Genomic DNA, 11,397 nt, shown 5'->3' on the forward strand with positions numbered 1-11,397 from the left:
CCACCATAACCTCTTTCCTTTTTATTCACTTCTTGGACTTTTCATTCCCCAACCATTTCTGATTGGATATTCTTGACAGGTGATTATCGTTGGCGCACAAACGGGAGTCTTACGTGATAACAGACTCGGAAATGGAACAGGCTTGTCCATGCTGTAGTTTGCCTGCAATCAAAAGTTTTATCATTTTTTGAGACAATATTTTCGGGTTGAGGCGGCGGCCATAAATTCCTCTGTTTTGATGTGTTCAGGCACCAAGAATGCTGGAATTGCGGGAATGCTGCGCAACCTCTTACAGCATTACTATACAAAAGCCAATGCGCTCTTCGCTGTAAGCATTTCGCTTCCCCTTTACATTTGGTGTTGTCTTATGGGTAGTTGGGTTTCTAATTCGCTTGGGTTCTCTGTGAATTTTAGGATTGTTCGAGGTCTTGCTACTTTGGGGAAGGACTTCTCTACTCATTTGACTTACCATTTCTTCCGGCTTCGATAACGATGTGAGTATAAGACACGCCAATGTTCAATTAACTTCCATATTCTTTTTGTTCCATTGGATCAGTGACTGAATGTTTCTCATCTCATCCCGCTTTATGTGGCGGATGAATGGAAGTTGGCTCCTAGTGGAGACAGGGCTGTAAATTAGAAGGGGTTCGGGTCTGAGCAAGGTAAAAGCACTCCCGAATCGATCCTCAACCGGGACAAATTTGTAGACCAAAAACCGTCAGTCTTAACATAAAAGATAGCATATACAATCACATAGGATAAAAACCGAACCGATCAAACTCAAATACGGTTTTGCTATTTAAATGTTAACCTAAAATTTAAATTTTGATAAATAGAGTTAATAAAATTGATAGACAAATTCTAAATTATATATATGATAAATGATGAACACCATTATGTATGTATTTATCGCCTTTGACACTTTAAAATTATGGTGTGATAAATATATAAGATAATATAGTAAATGCTATAGGGAACTAACAGAATAAACGGTTTGGGGTATGAACCGGTTTTGGAGTGTGGCAATCAGAACCGAACCAATTACGAATTCTTGTATAAACATGGAACCATAGCCTTTGTAAGTGGCTTCATTTCCTCGGGCGCGTCATGCAGACCAAAATCGTTGACAGCCCTTTGATGAATAAAATGGATGGGAGGGCTAAGGCTGCGGCAAGGTTGGTATCTCTTTCTCTTCTCCTTTGGGATCTGTTGCTAGAGGTAATGACCCCTTCATCCCATACTCAATGTTCAATCTTTTGCTATGGTTCCATATGATTCTGTCATGCAGTGTTGATTTTGGAAATGCACAGATGAATAAATATCTCTAAACCAATTTCATCCTTGACATTGCAGGCATATTCTTAGTAGATCCCACCGCGTACTCTGGTTTTGGCAACGACTACGATCGTGTAAGCCGCCATTGCTTTCATATGCTAACACAATTTTAAAGGCTCCCCTTTCTTTATTGTCGATGCAGCTGTTGTAGTTTTTCTTACTCTTCTAAACTCATCTGTACATCTACAGGTATTGGCACTTCTGCTATATTGCATTGAGCAGAGATGATTCTACCGTTCGATCCGGAGCTGTTGCGAGTCGTGGCCTCAAATAAACTGGAGCCCAGAATGAGCCACCATAAACTCTTTCCTTTTTATTCACTTCTTGGACTTTTCCTTCCCCGACCATTTCTGATTGGATATTCTTGACAGGTGATTGTCGTGGGCGCACAAACGGGAGTCTGACGTGTAACAGACTTGGAAGTGGCACAGGTATGTCCATGCTGTAGTATGCCTTCAATCAAATCTTTTATCATTTTTGGAGACAATATTTTCGGGTTGCGGCGGCGGCCATAACTTCCTCGGTTTTGATGTGTTCAGGCACCAAGAGTGCTGTAATTGCGGGAATGTTGCGCAACCGCTTTCGGCAATAATATAAAAAAGCCAATGCGCTCTTCGCTGTAAGCATTTCCCTTCCCCGCTACACTTGGTGTTGTATTATGGTTGGTTGGGTTTCTAATTCGCTTGGGTTGTTTGTGAATTTTAGGATTGTTCGAGGTCTTGCTACTTTGGGGAAGGACTTGTCTACTCATGTGATTTACCATTCCTTCCGGCTTCGAAAACGATGTGAGTATAAGACACGCCAATGTTCAATTAACTTTCATATTGTTTTTGTTCCATTGGATCAGTGACTGACTGTTTCTCATCTCATCACGCATTATGTGGCAGCTGAATGGAAGTTGGCTCGTAGTGGAGACAGGGCTGTCAACGGGAAGGGGTTTGGGTCTGAGCAAGGCAAAAGCACTCCCGAATCGATCCTCAACCGGGACAAATTTGTAGACCCAAAACCATCAGTCTTAACATAAAAGATAGCATATACAATCACATAGGATAAAAACCAAACCGATCAAACTCAAATACGGATTTTGCTATTTAAATGTTAACCTAAAATTTAAAATTTGATAATATAGATATAATAAAATTGATAGACAAATTCTAAATTATTTATATGATACAATGATGAACACCGTTATGTTTGTATTTATCACCTTTGACACTTTAAAATTAATGTATGATAAATATTATAAGAAAATGTAGGAAATGTTATAGAGAACTAACACAATAAACGGTTTTGGGTATGAACCGGTTTTGGGGTGTGGGAATCAGAACCGAACCAATTACTAATTCTGGTATAAACATGGAACCAGAACCTTTGTAATTGGCTTGGTCTGCTCGGGCCCATCAAGCAGACCCAAATCGTTGACAGCCCTTTGATGAATACAATGCATGGGAGGGCTAAGGTTGCAGCAAGGTTGGTATCTCTTTCTCTTCTCCTTTGGGATCTGTTGCTAGAGGTAATGACCCTTTCTACCCATACTCAATGTTCAATCTTTTCCTATGGTTCCATATGATTCTGTCATGTAGTGTTGATTTTGGAAATGCACAGATGAATAAATATCTCTAAACCAATTTCAACCTTGACATTGCAGGCACACTCTTAGTTGCTCCCACTGCGTACTCCGGTTTTGGCAACTACTACGATCGTGTAATCCGTCGTTGCTTTAATATGCTAACACAATTTTAAAGGCTCCCATTTCTTTATTGTCGATGCAGCTGTTATAATTTTTCTTACTCTTCTAAACTCATCCGTACATCTCCAGGAATTGGCACTTCTGCTATATTGCAATGAGTGGAGATGATTCGGGCGTTCGATTCGAAGCTGTTTCGAGCCGTACCCTCACATACACTGGAGCCCAGATTGAGCCACCATAACCTCTTTCCTTCCCCAACCATTTCTGATTGGATATTCTTGACAGGTGATTGACGTGGGCGCACAAACGGAAATCTGACGTGATAACGGACTCGGAATTGGCATAGGTATGTCCATGCTGTAGTATGCCTGCAATCAAAACTTTTATCATTTCTGGTGACAATATTTTCGGGTTGCTGCGGTGGCTTTAAATTCCTCTATTTTGATGTGTTCAGGCACCAAGAATGCTGGAATTGCGGGAATTCTGCCAACCTCTAACGGCATTACTTTAAAAAAGCCAATGCGCTTTTCGCTGTAAGCATTTCACTTCCCCTCTACATTTGGTGTTGTCTTATGGTTGGTTGGGCTTTAATTTGCTTGGGTTGTATGTGAAGTTTAGGATTGTTCGAGGTCTTGCTTCTTTGGGGAAGGACTTGTCTACTCATGTCACTTACCATTCCTTCCGACTTTGATAACGATGTGAGTATAAGACACAGCAATGTTCAATTAACTTTCATATTCTTTTTGTTGCATCAATGACTGACTGTTTATCATCTCATCACGCTTTATGTGGTGGCTGAATGGAAGTTGGCTCCCATTGGAGACAGGGTTGTAAATAGGAAGGGGTTCGGGTCTGACCAAGGCAAAAGCACTCCCGAATCAATCCTCAACCGGGACAAATTTGTAGACCCAAAACCATCAGTCTTAACGTAAAAGATAGCATATACAATCACATAGGATAAAAACCGAACCGATCAAACTCAAATAAGGTTTCGCTATTTAAATGTTAACCTAAATTTTAAAATTTGATAATATAGAGTTAATAAAATTTATAGACAAATTCTAAATTATTTATGATAGAATGATGAACACCATTACGTATGTATTTATCACATTTGACACTTTAAAATTATGGTATGATAAATATTGTAAGAAAATGTAGGAAATGCTATAGAGATCTAACACAATAAGCGGTTTTGGGTATGAACCGGTTTTGGGGTGTGGGAATCAGAACCGAACCAATTACCAATTCTGGTATAAACATGGAACCAGAACCTTTGTAATTGGCTTGGTCTGCTGCAAGTTCGGTATCTCTTTCTCTTCTCCTTTGGGATCTGTTGCTAGAGGTAATGACCCTTTCAACCCATACTCAATGTTCAATCTTTTGCTTTGGTTCCACATGTTTCTGTCATGTGTAGTTGATTTTGGAAATGCACAGATTAATAAATATCTCTAAACCAATTTCAACCTTGTCATTGCAGGCGCATTCTTAGCAGCACCCACCGCGCACTCTGGTTTTGGCAACGACTACGATCGTGTAAGCCGCCGTTGCTTTCATATGCTAACACAATTTTGAACGCTTCCATTTCTTTATTGTCGTTGTAGCCGTTGTAATTTTTCTTACTCTTCTAAACTCATCTGCACATATTCAGGTATTGGCACTTCTGCTATATTGCATTGAGTGGAGATGATTAACCCGTTTGATTCGAAGCTGTTTCGAGCCGTGGCCTCACATACACTGGAGCCCAGATTGAGCCACCATAACCTCTTTCCTTTTTATTCACTTCTTGGAGTTTTCCTTCCCTAGCCATTTCTGATTGGAACTTCTTGACAGGTGATTCTCATGGGCGCTCAAACGGGAGTTTGACGTGATAACAGTCTCGGAAGTGGCACAAGTATGTCCGTGCTCTAGTATGCCTGCAATCAAATCTTTTATCATTTTTGGAGACAATATTTTCGGGTTGCGGCGGCGGCCATTACTTCCTCGGTTTTGATGTGTTCAGGCACCAAGAGTGTTGGATTTGCGGGAGTGTTGCGCAACCACTTTCGGCAATACTATAAAAAAGCCAATGCGCACTTCGCTGTAAGCATTTCACTTCCCCACTACATTCGGTGTTGTCTGATGGTTGGTTGGGTTTCTAATTCGCTTGGGTTGTATGTGAATTTTAGGATTGTTCGAGGTCTTGCTACTTTGGGGAAGGACTTGTCTACTCATGTGATTTACCATTCCTTCCGGCTTCAATAACGATGTGAGTATAAGACACGCCAATGTTCAATTAACTTTCATATTGTTTTTGTTCCATTGGATCAGTGATTGACTGTTTCTCATCTCATCACGCATTATGTGGCAGCTGAATGGAAGTTGGCTCCTAGTGGAGACAGGGCTGTCAACGGGAAGGGATTTGGGTCTGAGCAAGGCAAAAGCACTCCCGAATCCATCCTCAACCGGGACAAATTTGTAGACCCAAAACCGTCAGTCTTAACATAAAAGATAGCATATACAATCACATAGGATAAAAACCAAACCGATCAAACTCAAATACGGTTTTGCTATTTAAATGTTAACCTAAAATTTAAAATTTGATAATATAGATATAATAAAATTGATAGACAAATTCTAAATTATTTATATGATAGAATGATGAACACCGTTATGTTTGTATTTATCACCTTTGACACTTTAAAATTAATGTATGATAAATATTATAAGAAAAAGTAGGAAATGTTATAGAGAACTAACACAATAAACGGTTTTGGGTATGAATCGGTTTTGGGGTGTGGGAATTAGAACCGAACCAATTTCCAATTCTGGTATAAACATGGAACCAGAACCTTTGTAATTGGCTTGGTCTGCTCGGGCCCATCAAGCAGACCCAAATCGTTGACAGCCCTTTGATGAATACAATGCATGGGAGGGCTAAGGTTGCAGCAAGGTGTGTATCTCTTTCTCTTCTCCTTTGGGATATGTTGCTAGAGGTAATGACCCTTTCAACCCATACTCAATGTTCAATCTTTTCCTATGGTTCCATATGATTCTATCATGTAGTGTTGATTTTGGAACTGCCCAGATGAATAAATATCTCTAAACCAATTTCAACCTTGACATTGCAGGCACATTCTTAGTAGCTCCCACTGCGTACTCTGGTTTTGGCAACGACCAGAATTTGCCTTTCAAACCATACTCAATATTCAATCGAATTCGGGCGTTCGATTCGGAGCTGTTTCGAGCCATGGCCTCACATACACTGGAGCCCAGAATGAGCCACCATAACCTCTTTACTTTTTATTCACTTCTTGGACTTTTCCTTCACCAACCATTTCTGATTGGATATTCTTGACAGGTGATTGTCGTGGGCGCACAAACGGGAGTCTGACGTGATAACAGACTCGGAAGTGGCACAGGTATGTCCGTGCTGTAGTATGCCTGCAATCAAATCTTTTATCATTTTTGGAGACAATATTTTCGGGTTGCGGCGGCAGCCATAACTTCCTCGGTTTTGCTGTGTTCAGGCACCAAGAGTGCTGGAATTGCGGGAGTGTTGCGCAACCACTTTCGGCAATACTATGAAAAAGCCAATGCGCTCTTCGCTGTAAGCATTTCACTTCCCTGCTACATTTTGTGTTGTCTGATGGTTGGTTGGGTTTCTAATTCGCTTGGGTTGTATGTGAATTTTAGGATTGTTTGAGGTCTTGCTACTTTGGGGAAGGACTTGTCTACTCATGTGACTTACCGTTCCTTCCGGCTTCGATAACGATGTGAGTATAAGACACGCCAATGTTCAATTAACTTTCATATTGTTTTTGTTCCATTGGATCAGTGACTGACTGTTTCTCATCTCATCACGCTTGATGTGGCGGCTGAATGGAAGTCGGCTCCTAGTGGAGACAGGGCTGTCAACGGGAAGGGGTTCGGGTCTAAGCAAGGTAAAAGCACTCCCGAATAGATCCTCAACCGGGACACATTTGTAGACCCAAAACCGTCTGTATTAACGTAAAAGATAGCATATACAATCACATAGGATAAAAACAGAACCGTTCAAACTCAAATACGGTTTTGCTATTTAAACATTAACCTAAAATTTAAAATTTGATAATATAGAATTAATAAAATTGATAGACAAATTCTAAATTATTTATATAATAGATTGATGAACACCATTATGTACGTATTTATCTCCTTTGACACTTTAAAATTATGGTATGATAAATATTATTAGAAAATGTAGGAAATGCTATAGAGAACTAACACAATGAACGGTTTTGGGGTGTGGGAATCAGAACCGAACCAATTACCAATTCTGGTATAAACATGGAACCAGAACCTTTGTAAGTGGCTTGGTCTGCTCGGGCCTGTCAAGCAAACCCCAATCGTTGACAGCCCTTTGATGAATACAATGGATGGGTGGGCTAAGGCTGCTGCATGTTTGGTATCTCTTTCTCTTCTCGTTTGGGATCTGTTGCTAGAGGTATTGACCCTTTCAAACCATACTCAATGTTCAATCCTTTGCTTTGGTTCCACATGATTCTGTCATGCGGATTTCATTTTGGAAATGCACAGATGAATAAATATCTCTAAACCAATTTCAACCATGTCACTGCAAGCGCATTCTTAGCAGCTCCGACCGCGCACTCTGGTTTTGGCAACGACTACGATCGTGTAAGCCGCCGTTGCTTTCATATGCTAACACAATTTTAAAGGCTCCCATTTCTTTATTGTCGTTCTAGCCGTTGTAATTTTTCTTACTCTTCTAAACTCATCTGTACATATTCAGGTATTGGCACTTCTGCTATATTGCATTGAGTGGAGGTGATTCTGGCGTTCGATTCGGAGCTGTCGCAAGCCGTGGCCTCACATTCACTGGTGCCCAGAATGAGCCACCATAACCACTTTCCTTTTTATTCACTTCTTGGACTTTTCCTTCCCCAACCATTTCTGATTGGATATTCTTGACAGGTGATTGTCGTGGGTGCACAAACAGGAGTCTGACATGATAACAGACTCGGAAGTGGCACAGGTATGTCTGTGTAGTAAGAGTGCTGGAATTGCGGGAATGTTGCACAACCACTTTCGGCAATAATATAAAAAAGCCAATGCGCTCTTCGCTGTAAGCATTTCACTTCCCCGCTACATTTGGTGTTGTCTTATGGTTGGTTGGGTTTCTAAATCGCTTGGGTTGTATGTGAATTTTAGGATTGTTCGAGGTCTTGCTACTTTGGGGAAGGACTTGTCTACTCATGTGACTTACCATTCCTTCCGGCTTCGATAACTATGTGAGTATAAGACATGCCAATGTTCAATTAACTTTCATATTGTTTTTGTTCCATTGGATCAGTGACTGACTGTTTCTCATCTCATCACGCTTTATGTGCCGGCTGAATGGAAGTTGGCTCCTAATGGAGACAGGGATATCAACGGGAAGGGGTTTGGGTCTGAGCTAGGTAAAAGCACTCCCGAATCGATCCTCAACCGGGACACATTTGTAGACCCAAAACCGTCACTATGATAGACAAATTCTAAATTATTTATATGATAGAAAGATATACACCGTTATGTATGTATTTATCACCTTTGACACTTTAAAATTAATGTATGATAAATATTATAAGAAAATGTAGGAATTGTTATAGAGAACTAACACTATAAACGGTTTTGGGTATGAATCGGTTTTCGGGTGTGGGAATCATAACCGAACCAATTACCATTTCTGGTAGAAACTTGAAACCAGAACCTTTGTAATTGGCTTCGTCTGCTCGGGCCCGCCAAGCAGACCCAAATCGTTGACAGCTTTTTGATGAATACAATGGATGGGAGGGCTAAGGCTGCGGCATGGTTGGTATCTCTTTCTCCCTCCTTTGGGATCTGTTGCTTGTGGTGATGACCCTTTCAACCCATACTCAATGTTCAATCTTTTGCTTTGGTTCCACATGATTGTGTCATGCGGAGTTGATTTTGGAAATGCACAGATGAATAAATATCTCTAAACCAATTTCAACCTTGTCATTGCAGGCGCATTCTTAGCAGCTCCCACCACGCACTCTGGTTTGGCAACGACTAGGATCGTGTAAGCCGCCGTTGCTTTCATATGCTAACACAATTTTAAAGGCTCCCATTTCTTTTTTGCTTTGCAGCCATTATAAATTTTCTTACTCTTCTAAACTCATCTGTACATCTTTAGGTATTGGCACTTCTGCTTTATTGCATTGAGGGGAGATAATTCGAGCGTTCGATCTGGAGCTGTAGTCGTGGCCTCACATACACGGAGCCCAGAATGAGCCACCATAACCTCTTTCCTTTTTATTCACTTCTTGGACTTTTCCTTCCCCAACCATTTCTGATTGGATATTCTTGACAGGTGATTGTCGTGGGCGCACAAATGGGAGTCTGACGTGATAACAGACTCAGAAGTAGCACAGCTATGTCCGTGCTGTAGTATGCCTGCAATCAAATCTTTTATCATTTTTGGAGACAATATTTTCGGGTTGCGGCAGCGGCCATAACTTCCTTGGTTTTGATGTGTTCAGGCACCAAGAGTACTGGAATTGCGGGAGTGTTGCGCAACCACTTTCGGCAATACTATGAAAAAGCCAATGCGCACTTTGCTGTAAGCATTCCACTTCCCCTTTACATTTGGTGTTGTCTGATGGTTGGTTGGGTTTCTAATTCGCTTGGGTTGTATGTGAATTTTAGGATTGTTCGAGGTCTTGCTACTTTGGGGAAGGACTTGTCTACTCATGTGACTTACCATTCCTTCCGGCTTCGATAACGATGTGAGTATAAGACACGCCAATGTTCAATTAACTTTCATATTGTTTTTGTTCCATTGGATCACTGACTGACTGTTTCTCATCTCATCACGCTTTATGTGGCGGTTGAATGGTGTTAGACAGTTTTTGTATGCCCTGAGCTTCAATCTGATTTGATGTATTTTTGTTATTTAGTGGAAATAAATAAAGTGCTTGTTTGATTCATGTTGTTTGGTTTAATTCTGTTTAAAACCCTAAAACTGGACATTTATAGAGATTCATGTTAGTTTTAAATGTTCACAGCCATTGCATGAATGTTCACAGCCGTTGGATAAGTCTGGGGAGATTTATCACCTTTGACACTTTAAAATTAATGTATGATAAATATTATAAGAAAATGTAGGAATTGTTATAGAGAACTAACACAATAAACGGTTTTGGGTATGAATCGGTTTTGGGGTGTGGGAATCAGAACCGAACCAATTACCAATTCTGGTATAAACATGGAACCAGAACCTTTGTAATTGGCTTGGTCTGCTCGGGCCCGTCAAACAGACCCAAATCGTTGACAGCCCTTTGATAAATACAATGGATGGGAGGGCTAACGCGGCAGCAAGGTTGGTATCTCTTTCTCTTCTCCTTTGGGATCTGTTGCTAGAGGTAATGACCCTTTCAACCCATACTCAATGTTCAATCTTTTGCTATGGTTCCATATGATTCTGTCATGCAGTGTTGATTTTGGAAATGCACAGATGAATAAATATCTCTAAACCAATTTTAACCTTGTCCTTGCAGGCACATTCTTAGTATCTCCCACCGCGTACTTTGGTTTTGGCAAAGATTACGATCGTGTAAGCCGCCGTTGCTTTCATATGCTAACACATTTTTAAAGGCTCCCATTTCTTTTTTTGTGATGCAGCCGTTATAATTTTTCTTACTCTTGAAAACTCAATCTATACATCTCCAGGTATTGGCACTTCTGCTATATTGCATTGAGTGGAGATGATTCGAGGATTCGGTTCGGTGCTGTTTCGAGCCGTGGCCTCACATACACTGGAGCCCAGATTGATCCACCATAACCTCTTTCCTTTTTATTCACTTCTTGGAGTTTTCCTTCCCCAACCATTTCTGATTGGATATTCTTGACAGGTGATTGTCGTGGGCGCAAAAAAGGGAGTCTGACGTGATAACAGACTCGGAAGTGTTACAGGTATGTCCGTGCTTTAGTATGCCTGGAATTAAATCTTTTATCATTTTTGGAGACAATATTTTCGGGTTGCGGCAGCGGCCATAACATCCTTGGTTTTCGTGTGTTCAGGCACCAAGAGTGCTGGAATTGCGGGAGTGTTGCGCAACCACTTTCGGCAATACTATAAAAAAGCCAATGAGCTCTTCGCTGTAAGCATTTCACTTCCCCTTTACATTTGGTGTTGTCTTATGGTTGGTTGGGTTTCTAATTCGCTTGGGTTGCATGTGAATTTTAGGATTGTTCGAGGTCTTGCTACTTTGGGGAAGGACTTGTCTACTCATGGAAGTTGGCTCCTAGTGGAGACAGGGCTTTCAACGGGAAGGGGTTCGGGTCTGAGCAAGGTAAAAGCACTCCCGAATAGATCCTCAACCGGGACACAT

Source organism: Nelumbo lutea, chromosome 8 (genome assembly GCF_056320005.1).
Source record: "Nelumbo lutea isolate HS-2025 chromosome 8, American lotus-T2T, whole genome shotgun sequence".
NCBI lineage: Eukaryota > Viridiplantae > Streptophyta > Magnoliopsida > Proteales > Nelumbonaceae > Nelumbo > Nelumbo lutea.